The 15,216-nt window shown below is 47.7% G+C and overlaps 1 protein-coding gene across 1 annotated transcript in view; it reads right to left on the bottom strand.

Annotated features, from left to right (window-relative positions):
- LOC147123754 (dedicator of cytokinesis protein 2-like) overlaps nucleotides 1–15,216 on the bottom strand; it is a 1,461,504-nt gene that overhangs the window by 1,097,853 nt on the left and 348,435 nt on the right. The window lies entirely within an intron of this gene.

The following is a 15,216-nucleotide window of genomic DNA, read 5'->3' as shown; positions in this document are numbered from 1 at the left end:
AACAAAAAGTAAGATTTCCCCACTGAGTCTTGGAGATTGAATCTTTGTGAAAAGAGCATTCTTCCGTCAATCTGAGGGAGAGCTGCACAGTCAGAAATGCCGCTGTTCAGCGGACATATTGGCCCAGAAATTCGGGTAAGGGGCTTCCCGCGGGTGTAAGCCCCCGACCTGCACTTACCTAGCGCGCCGGCCGTTGAGCTGTGGGCCCCCGTGGGATTCCAATCCTGGGCCTCCACCAACTGCCGGCGCGCAGTGCTTGCGTATCCCAGGGGCGCAGTTAGTTCGAAGCGTCCCCTGGGAGCACGTGGGCCATGGCGAGCCAATCGGAGCAGGGAATGCTCCATTCATAAGTTTGACAGAGCTGTCAAAACCATAAATACTATAAGCCCCAAAACATCACTAAAACTTCAAATAAACTATAAATTACATGAAATAACTATTTTAAACAGTAATTTAAATTTTTGAAAAAAAGTTTTATTTTCTAACGGGGCTAAAAATAAACTTACCTTTCTTTAAAGTATTTAAAAATAATAAACCTGTGGAAAAAATCTTTTAATTTTAATTAATTCACCACTTACCTTGTAAAAAGCAGGCCTTGCGCCTGCTTTTTAAATGTGTAACTTCTGGAGACTTACCCTCCCGGGAAAATCTGCAAAAAAAAAAGGAAGTTCGATGCGCACGCGCAGCCTCTCCTGCGCAAGCGTTCGAACTCTGAACCCCTTCTTTCAGGGGAACGGAAGTGCCGGTTTCCTGCACATGCGCAGTGCATGCAGAAAACCGGCACTTCCATTGGGCTTACGGGTGAGTACCCCATGAGTACTCACCCGTGGAGACCCGAATTTCTGGGCCAATAAACCAATATTTACATTTGCCTATTGAGGTGGGCGTTAAAAATTGTGAAAGGGAAAGAGAGAAAGTCTTGCATTTATATAGCATCCTTCGCAACCTCAGGACGTCCCAAAGTGCTTTACAGCCAATGAAGTGGGAAAGCATTTTTGTGGCAGTGATCATAATTCAGTTAGTTTTAGCATAATTATGGATAAGGAGAAAGAAAAAACAGGAGCAAGGGTTCTAAATTGGGGGAAGGCCAATTTTACAAGATTGAGAAGTGATTTAGCAAAAGTGGACTGGAAACAGTTACTTGAAGGTAAATCAGTGTCGGAGCATTGGGAGGCATTCAAGAGGGAGTTCAGGGTGAACATGTTCACACAAAGAAAAAGGGTAGAACTGCTAAATTTAGAGCCCCCTGGATGACAAGGCGCATACAGGGTAAGATAAGGCAAAAAAGGGAAGCCTGTATCAGATATCGTGAGCTCAATACTGCAGAAAGCCTAGAGGAGTATAGAAAGTGTAGGGGTGAAATTAAAAAGGAAATTAGGAAAGCAAAAAGAGGGCATGAAAAAGTACTGGCAAGTAGAATCAAAGAAAACCCAAAGTTCTTTTATAATTACATAAAGAGCAAGAGGATAACTAAGGAAAGTATAGGGCCTATCAGGGACCAAAATGGTGATCTATGTGAGGAGGCGGAGGATGTGGGAAAGGTACTTAATGAATACTTTGTAGCTGTGTTCACAGAAGAGGGGGACTGTAGTGTATGTAGCCTGTACCACCTTAAGAGGATACCTTAAGGTGAAGGACTACTTTTTAACGGCTCCTGTACATTGTAGTACCGGTGGTGACCACACCGGTATATAAACCCTGCGGAGCAAAGTGTACCTCAGTTCCGCCCTGACCCTCAATCACTAAAGACCTGTTACTTACTTCTGTAGTCTGTGTCCTGTTATTCAGTATAACTGCACTTGTAAACACAGCCTCAACAGTGGCGACGAGTCTGATCGTACCTAGCGGCAGTTTTGCATCCAAGGAAGCTTCGTCCACAGAAACGGGCGTCGAAAAAGGGCATCCGCCCTCAACATCCTGCTGAGCACTGCATCGCACAGGAGGCCATCGGGAACCCGGGTTGGTTTTCTGGCCACGAAGTCCAACATCAGCAACAGGCAGTGATCATCCCTTCTACGACAGCGGCGGGTAAGCCCGATCGAGCGGCATGGGGGGGAAGTCGGCCGAGTTGTCAGTGGGAGAAGGGGAGGGAAAATGAAGAAAAGGGCGGAGAACACGACCGCAGCCGGTGTCAGGGGCCGGACTGCAATCGGGGCGGAGACGCGCAGCAGCCAGAAAAGCGTTTTATGGCCACAAGGACCGCGGGAGCGGCGGGGCAACAAGAGCAGCAGCGCAAGGAAAATAAAGGCAGGAAGGACCGCTGGGAGGCGTGGACGGCAACAGCACGGGAATCGCCATCTTGAGTCGGCGGGGGAAGAAGACAAGCGCGGGAAAAGCCGCCATCTTAAATTTAAATTAAAAAAAAAAAAGTCATCATATGAAATAATATCCGAAGGGAAAGGAGAAACTCAGCAAGGATGCCAAAAATGGGTAACATCACTGCTTTTGATAACGATGTGGAAGATTGGGCCACTTATGTGGAACGCATCGAAGTTTACTGTACAACGAATGATGTACCGGATGATAAGAAAGCACTAACCCTATTAAACTCGATGGGTGCGAAGACGTACGGGTTATTAAGGAACCTGGTAACCCCAGACAAACCGGTAGGGAAGAGTTTCGCGGATATTGTTACTATCCTGCAAGAGCATTTAAACACCACGCCGCTGCTGATAGCAGAACGATTTAAATTCTACAAAAGAATTCAACTTAAAGAAGAAAGCAACGCTGAATTCCTAACAGAACTGCACAAGTTATCAAAGTACTGCCAGTTCGGAACAGGACTAGCAGACGCACTGAGAGATAAGTTTGTGTGTGGGCTCCTAAGGGAAGGAACCCAGAAGCGACTGCTAGAGGAAAAGGATCTTACGCTGGACAAAGCTTTCAGCATTGCAGCATCCCACGAGGAAGCAGCACGGGGTGCTGCAGAGATACAGCAAAGGCCACTGGAATTCAGCACCAATGAAATGGCATTGGGCGCAGTAAAGTGCTATCGTTGCGGAAGGACAACGCATGACCAGAACCAGTGCTGGTTCAAAGACAAAGAATGCAGGCAATGTGGCAAACTTGGTCACATAGCGAGAGTATGCCGGTCAGGAAAGAAGACCAGCAGCAAAAAGTCACCGCAGGAGAAGTACAAAAAAGTACACAAGGTGACAGAGAACAGTTCGGATGAACAGAAAACGGATTCAGACTCCAGCAGTGAGGAACTGGGTTGTCTGAAAATACATAATGTGGGTAACACAGCAGACCACCAAACTATCTGGGTCATGCTCCGGATAGCAGGAGTTCAAGTGAAGATGGAATTGGACACAGGGTCGGCATTAACAGTCATGAATAAGCAAGATTACAAAAGGTTATTCTCGCACATTCCCCTGAGGGATACGGAGATTGTATTGAAAACATACAGGGGGCAAATAGTATACCCCAAAGGAAAGATAAAAGTAAATGTGGTCTACAATGATAAAGAAAGTCAGAAAATGGACTTGTATGTGTTACCTGATGGAGGTCCGCCACTATTGGGACGGGAATGGATCCGGAGAATAAATTTGGACTGGCATTCCATACAAGCACTGACTGTGGATGCCTGTAAGGAGGACGACGTCAAACCTAAACGACTGTCCAAAATCTTAGACGATGCTAAGGAGGTGTTTCAACAGGGACTTGGAACACTGAAAGGAATTACGGCAACCATCAAGGTTGAAGAACATGCAAACCCAAAATTTTTCAAAGCCAGACCAGTGCCTTATGCGATACGACCTGCTGTGGAAGCAGAGCTGGAAGGGCTAGAACGTTCAGGGGTACTGTCCAAGGTGGACTGGAGCGAATGGGCTACACCCATTGTTCCTGTCATGAAGCGTTCGTTGAGCAACAAGCCGGGGGAACCTGGGAAGGTTCGCATCTGTGGCGATTTCAAGATCACTGTTAATCCAGTTCTTCACACGGTGCAATATCCGCTTCCGCGGATTGAAGATATCTTCGCTTCGCTGTCTGGCGGGAAGCACTTCGCCAAGATAGACCTGGCGCAGGCGTACCTACAGATGGAAGTTGATGAAGCGTCACGACAGTATCTCATGATCAACACACATAAGGGCTTATATCGGTATAATAGGCTGGTTTTTGGAGTGGCATCGGCTCCAGCGATTTGGCAAAGGGCCATGGAGCAGGTATTGCAGGGAATCCCAGGCACACAATGCTACCTGGATGACATCCTGATTACAGGAGATAACGATAATGATCACCTCGCGAATTTGGAGAAGGTGCTCATCAGATTGAAAGAATATGGGCTAAGAGCTAATCGCCAGAAATGCGAGTTCTTTCAAAAGCGAATCTCGTACTGCGGCCACGTCATTGACCAGGAGGGGCTCCATAAGTCACCTGACAAGATCGAAGCTGTTGTCAAAGCTCCAGCACCGGAAAATGTATCCCAGTTGAGGTCGTTCCTCGGGTTGGTTAACTATTACAAGTTTCTTCCAAATTTATCCACGGTGTTACACCCGCTAAACACTCTTTTGCAAACGGGAATACCATGGAAGTGGAGCGATGATTGTAAGCGGGCTTTTCAAAAGAGCAAGGCACTGATCACCTCTAAGGAAGTGTTGGCTCACTTTAACCCAACGCTGCCTATTCGCTTAGCTTGTGATGCTTCTCCATATGGTATCGGGGCAGTGCTCTCACATAAGTTTCCAGATGGCTCGGAAAGGCCAGTCGCCTTTGCATCCAGATCATTGACCTCCGCTGAGCGCAACTATGCTCAGATAGATAGGGAGGCTCTCAGCCTCGTGTGGGGAGTTAAGAAATTTAACCATTACCTGCAAGGCCAAAAGTTTACGCTGCTGACAGATCACCAGCCGTTGGTTTCCATTTTCAACCCTAAGAAGGGTGTTCCGGTAATGACGGCGCAGAGGCTTCAGAGATGGTCCCTTTTCCTAGGGGCACATCAATATGATATTGAATTCAAAGGTACAAAGCAACATGGAAATGCTGATGGGCTGTCGCGCCTGCCACTATCTACAGCGGAAGAGGCACCGGCAGTTGACCCTGTCGAGAAATTTCACTCGACCATCATCGAATGCTTACCAGTCACCAATGCGGGTATTGAGAGAGAGACCCGAAATGACCCGACACTGTCTCGGGTCTACGACTTGACAGTGAAGGGATGGCCAGCACATGGCGAACGACTGTTACCAGCATTCTCAGCCAGACAAGAACAGCTGTCCGTATGTCAAGGAACATTGATGTATGGAACAAGGGTGATTATTCCTCCTAAATTAAGGGAGAGAGTTCTAAAAGAATTGCACGAAGGTCATCTGGGGGGAGTCAAGATGAAAAGACTTGCTAGGGCTTATGTGTGGTGGCCAGGTATCGACAAACAAATAGAGGATCTGACTAAAAGCTGCTCAGGGTGCCAAAAAGTTCAGAACGCACCTCCAATTGCACCGCTGCATCCGTGGGAATGGCCTTCAGCCCCATGGCAACGTGTGCATATCGACTTTGCAGGTCCATTCATGGATTCCATGTTTTTGATAGCAGTAGACGCACATTCTAAATGGCCAGAAGTGATTAAGATGTTGACCACTACCTCTGAGAGGACGATTGCAGTTCTAAGAACCATATTTGCAAGGAATGGATTGCCGGAGCAAATATGTTCAGACAACGGACCACAGTTCATGTCAGAAGAATTCCAGAAATTCATGAAAAAGAATGGGGTGAAACACTACATCTGCCCCATATCATCCGGCTACAAATGGGTTGGCCGAGAGATTTGTACAGACGTTCAAAAAGGCGATAAAGGCCATGAGTGAAGATCATATTCCACTACAACACAAGGTGGACAATTTCCTAATGGCGTATCGAAACGCCACGCATGCAGTGACAAATCAAAGCCCTGCCATAATGTTCTATAACAGAAGGTTGCGGTCCCGGTTGGATTTGTTAAAACCCAATGTGCGACGGGAAGTCGAAAACAAGCAATTCCAGCATGTAAATAAAAAGGCCACTCGTAGTTTTGAAATAGGACAACCAGTGTTGGCCAGGGACTATAGGGATGATAAATGGCAACCTGGGACAATTCGTGCATGACAGGGACCCTTGATGTACACGGTAGACGTTGGAGAGAGCGTAATACGACGTCATGCTGACCAACTTGTGGAATCGAGAACAAGGGTCGACCCCATGTCTACGGCAGAGACACCAGTTGAAGAACTTATTGAGCCTGTAGCATCTACCTCAGACTTGAACGTATTGGATGATGTTGAATCCATAGGAGATCAAGTGGATGAGTCACCCCAGCAACGGGAACCAGAGATCCCTGAAAGGCGTTATCCGGGCCGGATCAGGAGGCCTCCTCAGAGACTGAATCTTTGAACAGTTCTTGTGTGTAAATTGTATATATGTTATCCATGTAGTGTATTAATTGGGGGTGTCCACTGTTAAGCTAAAAGGGGAGGAATTGTAGTGTATGTAACCTGTACTACCTTAAGAGGATACCTTAAGGTGAAGGACTACTTTTTAACGGCTCCTGTACATTGTAGTACCGGTGGTGACCACACCGGTGTATAAACCCTGCGGAACAAAGTGTACCTCAGTTCCGCCCTGACCCTCAATCACTAAAGACCTGTTTACTTACTTCTGTTGTCTGTGTTCTGTTATTCATCATAACTGCACTGGTAAACACAGCCTCAACAGGGACGATGCTGATGTTGAAGTTAAGGAGGAAGATAGTGAAATATTGGACGGGATAAATATAGTAAGAGAGGAAGTATTAAGGGGTTTAGCATCCTTGAAAGTAGATAAATCACCAGGGCCAGATTAAATATATCCGAGGCTATTAAAAGAAGCAAGGGATGAAATTGCGGAGGCTCTGACCATCATTTTCCAATCCTTTCTGGCTACAGGAGTGGTGCCAGAGGGGTGGAGAACTGCTGATGTTGTGCCATTGTTTAAAAAGGGAGGAAGGGATAAACCGAGCAATTACAGGCCAATTAGTTTAACCTCAGTGGTGGGCAAATTACTTGAATCAATTCTGAGGGACAGTATAAATCTTCATTTAGAACGACACAGATTAATCAAGGACAGTCAGCATGGATTTGTTAAGGGAAGGTCGTGTCTGATTAACTTGATTGAATTCTTTGAGGAGGTAACAAGGAGGGTCGATGAGGGCAGTACGTTTGATGTAGTCTACATGGATTTTAGCAAGGCTTTTGACAAGGCCCCACATGGCAGGCTGACCAAAAAAGTAAAAGCCCATGGGATCCAAGGGAGAGAGGCAAATTGGATCCAAAATTGGCTCAGTGGCAGGAAGCAAAGGGTAATGGTTGAGAGGAGGTTTTGTGACTGGAAGGCTGTTTCCAGTGGGGTTCCACAGGGCTCAGTACTCGGTCCCTTACTTTTTGTAGTATATATTAATGATTTAGACTTAAATGTAGGGGGCATGATAAAGAAATTTGAAGATGATACAAAAATTGGCCGTGTGGTTGACAGTGAGGAGGAAAGCTTTAGACTGCAGGAAGATATGGATGAACTGGTCAGTTTGGCAGAAAAGTGGCAAATGGAATTCAATCCGGAAAAGTGTGAGGTAATGCATTTGGGGAGGGGCAACAAGGCAAGGGAATACACAATTAATGGGAGGATACTGAGAGGTGTGGAGGAACAGAGGGACCTTGGAGTGTAAGACCACAGATCCTTAAAGGTAGCAGGACAGGGCGATAAAGTAGTTAAAAAGGCGTACGAATGCTTTCCTTTATTAGCCGAGGCATAGAATATAAGAGCAGGGAAGTTATGCTAGAACTGTATACAACACTGGTTGAGTACTGCGTGCAGTTCTGGTCACCACATTACAGGAAAGATGTGATTGCACTGGAGAGGGTGCAGAGAAGATTTACGAGGATGTTGCCAGGACTGGAAAACTTTATCTATGTGGAATGATTGGATAGGTTGGGGTTGTTTTCCTTGGAACAGAGGAGGCTAAGGGGTGATTTAATTGGGATGTGTAACATTATGAGGGGCCTAGATAGAGTGGATAGGAAGGACCTATTTCCCGTAGCAGAGGGGTCAAGAACCAGGGGGCATAGATTTAAAGTAATTGGTAGAAGGATTAGAGGGAAGATGAGGAAAAATAATTTCACCCAGAGGGTGGTGGGGGTCTGGAACTCACGGCCTGAAAGGGTGGTAGAGGCAGAAACCATCATCACATTTAAAAAGTACTTGGATATGCACTTGAAGTGCCGTAACCTACAGGGCTACGGATCTGGTGCTGGCAGGTGGGATTAGGCTGGGTAGCTCTTTTCCGACCAGCACGGACATGATGGGCCGAAATGGTCTCCTTCTGGGTCGTAATTTTTCTATGATTCTATGATTCTCAGGACTTTTTGAAGTGTAGTCACTGTTGTAATGTAGGAAATGCAGGAGCCAATTTGTGCACAGCCAGCTCCCACAAACAGCAATGTGATAATGACGATATAATTTGTTGTAGTGATGTTGGTTGAGGGATAAATATTGGTCAGGACACCGAGAAATAACTCCCCTGCTCTTCAAATAATGACACGGGACCACTGAAGCCTACGGTAAAGGGCAGATGGGCCTGGTTTTAGCATCTTGTCTGAAGGAGGACCCCTCTCTCGGCACTGAACTGGGGTACCAGCCAGAATTATGCAATTATTAAACCTCTGGTGTGGGGCTTGAACCTTCTGACCTAGAGTAAGAATGTTACTAAACGATTTAAATGAAGAAGGAGCTGGATTTAATAGTGGATTTTGTTTTACTCATTTTTATTTATCTTTCGGCAGATTTCATTTCACAGTTGAGGAAATTCCAGAATTAAAGGAAAATTTCAAACCTATTTTTAAAAGTGATAGACAATCAATAATGTGACAGGTAGACACTCCGTCAAGGCAATTACTCTGTTTTCCACTTCAGATATTAGCCCTTAGTCCTTTATAGTCTTAGGATCGTTAACCTCCTGTTACTTTGTGATTATTATGATGTAATACACCCCCCCTTTTGACCTCTTGCCGCATTGTGCAACCAACCATTTTTTTTTTGCATTTCACCAATCTGAAGTTACATTAATGGACAACTGCAGACACAGTTAGTTGGGTCTTGTTGATATTACTTCAGAGGTGCCTCGTGCAGGGGTGTTTTCAAGTGCTGCGCTGCTTGGAGCAGATCGGAGCCACTCTGTGCCGAGCACCGTTCAGCTGTCGCTTGCGATTATGCTGCGGGAAGCGCTATATTCCACTGCACCTCACGCATCCCCGATAACACGGATTTCTTTTTCTCCTTAGCCATCCTCGTGACTAAGGTCAGAGCAGGTGGAGTCAGTGGACAAGTACCACAATGGACAGCAAGCTGGTCTACAAAACGTAGGGGGTTCAAGGTGATTCCTCAGACTGGCAGAAGGTGCGAAATGGTGTTCCACAGAAAGCGGTGCTCGGGCCACTGCTGTTCACCATTTACATCAATGATTTGAACTTGGAAGTCTGAAGTACAATGTCAAAATTTGCAGACGACTCCAAATTGGGGGGTGTATAGTTAATGAGGAGGATGGCGACAAAATGCAAGAACCGACAGAATGGGCGTGCAAATTGCAAATTAATTTCAAAATGTATAAACGTGAGGTGGTGGATTTTGGTAGGAGGAATATGGAGCTCACATACTCCTTGGAAAATAAGAGTCTAAATGGGGTAAAGGTGCTAATGGAGCTGGAGGTACAGATACACAGATCATTAAAAGTAGCAACGCAGGTTAACAAAGCCATAAAAAATGTAAACAAAGCACTGGGGTTCATTTCTAGAGGAACAGAATTCAAAAGTAGAGGTTATGTTAGATTGATGTAGAACCTTGAATAGACCACACTTGGAGCACCACAAACAGTTCTGGTCTCCATATTACAAAAAGGATATAGAGGCTGTGGAGAAGGTGCAATTAAGATTTACAAGGATGATACCAGAGGTTATATCTATCAGGAAAGACTGAACAGGCTTGGGCACTTTTCTCTAGAAAAGACAAGGCTGAGAGGTGACCAGATAGAGGTCTTTAAAATTAGGAAGGGCTTCGACAGGGTAGACATAGAGGTGTTTCCACTTGTGGGGGTGGCAAAACTAGGGGCCATAAATATAAGATCGGCCTGTAGCGGTACCACCGAGTGTCCCTTACTTCCCTTTAACGATGTTGCCGGTACGGGGCGTTTCCCCTTTGGGAGCGCGGGCGAACGCAATGACGTGGGCGATCGCGATGACGCGGGTAAACACGAGCCGGCCCAGCTCGGCCTTCCGCTCCCGCGACGGCCGCCGGCCTAGCTCGGCCTCCCGCTCCCGCGACTTCGGCCGCAACGGCCAGCTGCAGTGCCGGGTGCCGGGTTAACGCGATGACGTCACGTCGCACATCACGTGACCGTCCCAATCGCGGGCAAACGCGGTGACGTCATCACACAAGTCACGTGACTACCCAAGCGCGGGAAGAACGCAGTGGCGTCATCACGCAATCCACGGGACTGCCTACTCAGTCCTCGTGGCGTCTCCGTCTGGTGAAGACCTATTTTATGGCGCTCCTGTACCTAGCTCTGCAACCTGTTTGAATTCCTCTGTTCCTGCATTAAAAACCTTTTTGCTTGTTCTCCTGGAGTCGAACTCGATTATTAAGTAGGAATTCGTCCAATACCTACATCGGTGACCACGAATACCTACAATTGGTGACCCCGTCTCCGTGGACGTTTTTCATGGAGGAAGCGCACAGCCTGAACCCCGTCTCTGTGAACGTTTTCACAGATGAACGGCACGACAAACAACAACCATTGAACAACAACCGCCGAACAACAACCGACGAACACCAATTCCTATAATTGGTGATCAACGACATGAGGATGGGAGCTCATCAATGCCTACATTGGTGACCCCGTTTTTCGTGAACGTTTTTCACGAAAGCAGCGCAGCCGGACCCCGATTTTTCATGAACGTCTTTCACGAAAGAAGCACGCCTGGAAGCTACAGCGGTTTCGCTCAGCTACCGCAACATTGGGAGCAACAACCGCCCTCGTGCTTTTTCCTGGTAGAAGCCCCATTCGCCTTGTGCAACATCGATACGGCGCAGACCACGTACCTGGATACGGTCTCCGTTTTCGACAGCTCTACCAACTTTCGGAGCGTCAGCCTCTTCAACAACCCCACGGCAGAACAGCAAGTATAACACCCTCACAGCGCGGGTACAGCACGTTTACGGGCTCACAGGATCGGAGCGTGCCCCGGCGGAGAGGCCATGAAGACTCAGTCCTCGCAAACCACCCCTCGCAACCCACGAGGACTCGCCCCTCGCAATCCACGAGGATTTGCCCCTCGCAACCCATGAGGACTCACCCCTCGCAACCCACGAGGACTCGCCCCTCGCAAACCACGAGGATCCATCCCCCGCAGACGCCGCACCAGCCCGCTGGTCTGTCTTTTCTACCACGCTTTTCGGCGCGACGGCGAAGTGTTGCCACCCTCCCGGCAGTTTTTTCCCCTACCGAAATCAACAACAACTAGAAGCGTTGCCGCCCTCCTGGCAGTTTTTCCCCCTACCGCAATCAACAACAACTAGAAGCGTTGCCACCCTCTCTACAGTTTTCCCCTCAACAAAAGCAAACATCTACTGACGCTGCGACCATCGAGGACGGGTCCAACGGGCATCCCGCAGCCGCGATCGGCCACGCGAAAATTGCTGTCATCACCGATCGCTGATCAACGCAGCAACGGTTCACTCTCTTCTGTGTTACCGTAGTAGCACTATGGCACGCACCGTTCCGTGCGTTCCCGACTGCCGGAGAGTTCGCTCGCCTGTCGGTGAGTTCACCGACCTGCCAGGACCCACGTTCTTTTCCTCCTGGATCACCCGTTCGGCGTTCCTGCAGATTTCGTCAGACTGGGGACCTTTTCCCAACAATGACAGAGCCATGGTCCGCGTCTGCCCAACCTGCCAGTCGCTATGACGCGGCCAGCTGTTTCGCCCCGGCGCCCATTTTGAACCACGAGCTACAGAGGTCACACGCTTCCACGGTCCTTCGCATGGCTGAATACGTTTTATTCGCCATGGCGCCATGGTCCTTCGCAAGGCTGGATACGTTTTATCCACCACGACGCACGCAAGGATCCGCTCACGACCAGCACATATTTGGACCTCGCCCGCCAATTCAAGACAGCACGACCACCGACCACCCATCGTCGTTACGCCAACCCAAGTACGACCACCCGTCAGACCGTCAGCCATCCAGCAGTCTCTGTCTTGAGACTACAGGAGTCGTTCGGACAGGCTCGTCAGACCATCTCATCGTTTGACGTCGACCGTTAAAAGCGAATTCTGGGGGGGCGCATGTAGCGGTACCACCGAGTGTCCCTTACTTACCGGTCATAATTCCCTTTAACGATGTTGCCGGTACGGGGCGTTTCCCCTTTGGGAGCGCGGGCGAACGCGATGACACGGGCGAATGCGATGACGCGGGCAAGCGCGATGACGCGGGCAAACGCGATGACGTGGGTAAACGCGTGCCAGCCCAGCTCAGCCTGCCGCTCCCGCGATGGCCGCCGGCCTAGCTCGGCCTCCCGCTCCCGTGACTTCGGCCGCAACGGCCAGCTGCAGTGCCGGGTGCCGGGTTAACGCGATGATGTCACGTCGCACATCACGTGACTGTCCCAAGCGCGGGCAAACGCGATGACGTCATCACGCAAGTCACGTGATTACCCAAGCGCGGGAAGAACGCGATGACATCATCATGCAATCCACGGGACTGCCTACTCAGTCCTCGTGGCGTCTCTGTCTGGTGAAGACCTATTTTATGGCTCTCCTGTACCTAGCTCTGCAACCTGTTTGAATTCCTCTGTTCCTGCATTGAAAACCTTTTTGCTTGTTCTCCTGGAGTCGAACTCGATTATTAAGTAGGAATTCGTCCAATACCTACATTGGTGACCACGAATACCTACAGGCCCTAATAAATCCAACAGGGAATTCAGGTGAAACTGCTTTACTCAAAAAGTGCTTAGAATGTGGAACTCGCTACCACATGGAGTAGTGGAGGCGAATCACAGAATCATAGAATGACACAGCACAGAAGGAGGTCATTCAGCCCTTCATACCCATGAAAGAGCAATCCAATTAGTCCCACTCACCGGCTCTTTCCCCATAGCCCTGCAATTTCTTTTCTTCAAGTATTATCCAATTCCCTGTTGAAAGTTATTTCAGGCAATGCATTCGCGATCATAGGAACATAGGAACAGGAGGAGGCCATTCAGCCCCTCGAGCCTGTTCCGCCATTCAATGAGATCATGGCTGATCTGTGACCTAACTCCATGTAGCCGCCTTTGCCCCATATCCCTTAATACCTTTGGTTAGCAGAAATCTATCAATCTCTGATTTAAAAGTAACAATTGCCTCAGCATCAACTGCCGTTTGCAGAAGAGAGTTCCAAACTTCTACCACCCTTTGAGTGTAAAAGTGTTTCCCTAACTTCACTGCTGAAAGGCTCTTATTTTTAGACTATATCCCCGAGTCCTAGACTCCCCAACCAGCGGAAATAATTTATTTCCTTCTACCCTAACAGTTCCCCTTAATATCTTGAAAACTTCGATCAGATTACCCCTTAACCTTCTAAATTCCTAATTTGTATAATCTCTCCTCGTAATTGAACCCTTGAGGTCTGGGTATCATTCTGGTAAACCTACGCTGCACTCCCTCCAAGGCCAATATATCCTTCCTAAGGTGTGGTGCCCAGAACTGCTCACAGTGCTCCAGGTGTGGTCTAACCAGGGTTTTGTACAGCTGCAGCATAACTTCTACCCCCTTGTATTCTAGTCCTCTAGATATAAAGGCCAGCATCCCATTAGCCTTTTTGATTATTTTTTGTACCTGTACATGATATTTTAATCATAGAATCATAGAAAGTTACAGCACGGAAGGAGGCCATTTTGGCCCATCGTGTCCGCGCCGGCCAACAAAGAGCTATCCAGCCTAATCCCACTTCCCAGCTCTTGGTCCGTAGCCCTGCAGGTTAGAGCACCCCAAGTGCACATCCAAGTACTTTTTAAATATGGTTAGGGTTCCTGCCTCTACCACCCTTTCAGGCAGTGAGTTCCAGACCCCCACAACCCTCTGGGTGAAGAAATTTCCCCTCAAATCCCCTCTAAACCTTCCATCAATTACTTTAAATCTGTGCCCCCTGGTTTTTGACCCCACTGCTGAGGGAAATAGGTCCTTTCTATCCACTTTATCTAGGCCCCTCATAATTTTATACACCTCAATAAGGTCTCCCCTCAGCCTCCTCTGTCCCAAGGAAAACAGACCCAGCCTATCCAGTCTTTCCTCATAGCTAAGATTCTCTACTCCCAGCAACATCCTTGTAAATCTCCTCTGTACCCTCTCTAGTGCAATCACATCTTTCCTGTAATGTGGTGACCAGAACTGCACGCAGTACTCTAGCTGAGGCCTAACTAGTGTTTTATACAGTTGAAGCATAAACCCCCTGCTCTTGTATTCAATGGCACGGCTAATAAAGGCAAGTATCCCGTATGCCTTCTTAACCACCTTTTATACCTGTCCTGCTACCTTCGGGAGATGTCGGTAGGGTTCTTAATGAATACTTTGCGTCTGTTTTCACAAAGGAGAGGGGCGAAGCAGACATTGCTATCGGGGGGGGGGGAGGAGTGTGAAATATTTGATGAAATAAACATAGTGAGAGAGGAAGTATTAAGTGGTTTAGCAGCTTTAAAAGTGGATAAATCCCCAGGCCTGGATGAAATTTATCCCAGGCTGTTAAGCAAAGCAAAAGAGGAAATAGCAGAGGCCCTGACCATCATTTTTCAATCCTCTCTGGCTTCAGGCGTGGTGCCGGAGGACTGGAGGACTGCTAATGTGGTACCCATGTTTAAAAAGGGAGAAAAGGATAGACCGAGTGATTACAGACCAGTCAGCCTAACCTCGGTGGTGGGAAAATTATTGATCTAGGTATATGGACCCCGAGTCTCTTTGGACCTCCACTGCTTCTAGCTTTTCACCATTTAGAAAGTACTCTGTCTATCCTTTTTAAGGATGACCTCACACTTGTCTATATTGAAATCCATTTGCCACAGTTTTGTCCATTCACTTAATCTATTAATATCTTTGTAATTTTATACTTCCATCTAATCTGCTTACAATGTCGCCTATCTTTGTGTCATCGGCAAATTGGATATGTGGCTCTTTATCCTGTCATTT

This window comes from Somniosus microcephalus, chromosome 2 (genome assembly GCF_052327205.1).
Source record: "Somniosus microcephalus isolate GS21.2 chromosome 2, FLI_Smic_1.0, whole genome shotgun sequence".
Taxonomy (NCBI): domain Eukaryota; kingdom Metazoa; phylum Chordata; class Chondrichthyes; order Squaliformes; family Somniosidae; genus Somniosus; species Somniosus microcephalus.
The sequence above is the reverse complement of the archived record's forward strand: the minus strand, read 5'-3'. Positions and strand labels throughout refer to the sequence as shown.